This window comes from Chenopodium quinoa, unplaced genomic scaffold (assembly GCF_001683475.1).
Source record: "Chenopodium quinoa cultivar QQ74 unplaced genomic scaffold, ASM168347v1, whole genome shotgun sequence".
In the NCBI taxonomy this organism is placed as follows: domain Eukaryota; kingdom Viridiplantae; phylum Streptophyta; class Magnoliopsida; order Caryophyllales; family Amaranthaceae; genus Chenopodium; species Chenopodium quinoa.
In genome coordinates this window covers 2673198-2673505 of record NW_018744290.1, presented here as the reverse complement: position 1 = coordinate 2673505, position 308 = coordinate 2673198, and positions in this window count along the sequence as shown.

Here is a 308-nt window from a genome sequence, read left to right as displayed (position 1 = left end):
AGGCGCCAGATGTAGAATTGAAACGAGGCGGCTGCCAAGCCGACAGTTCTGAGAGAGGGGCCAAGGTGGTCCCTTCCCATCTTACCGTTGATATGTCTAATTTTCCTCCTGCTCCTTCTAGGGGAGAGGAGGCGGGCCCCTCTGGGAGAGGGGAGGAGTCGTCCTCTTCGGACTCGTCAGGGACGAGTCCGAGTCCAGCTCTTCTGGCCACAGTTCTCCAGGCTCAGAAGAAAGAAACAGTCGCCTACAAGAGGCGAGGCTTTCTCATGCAGTTGAGAAAGGGGACAATTGGGCGGAGCCGTCCGCCT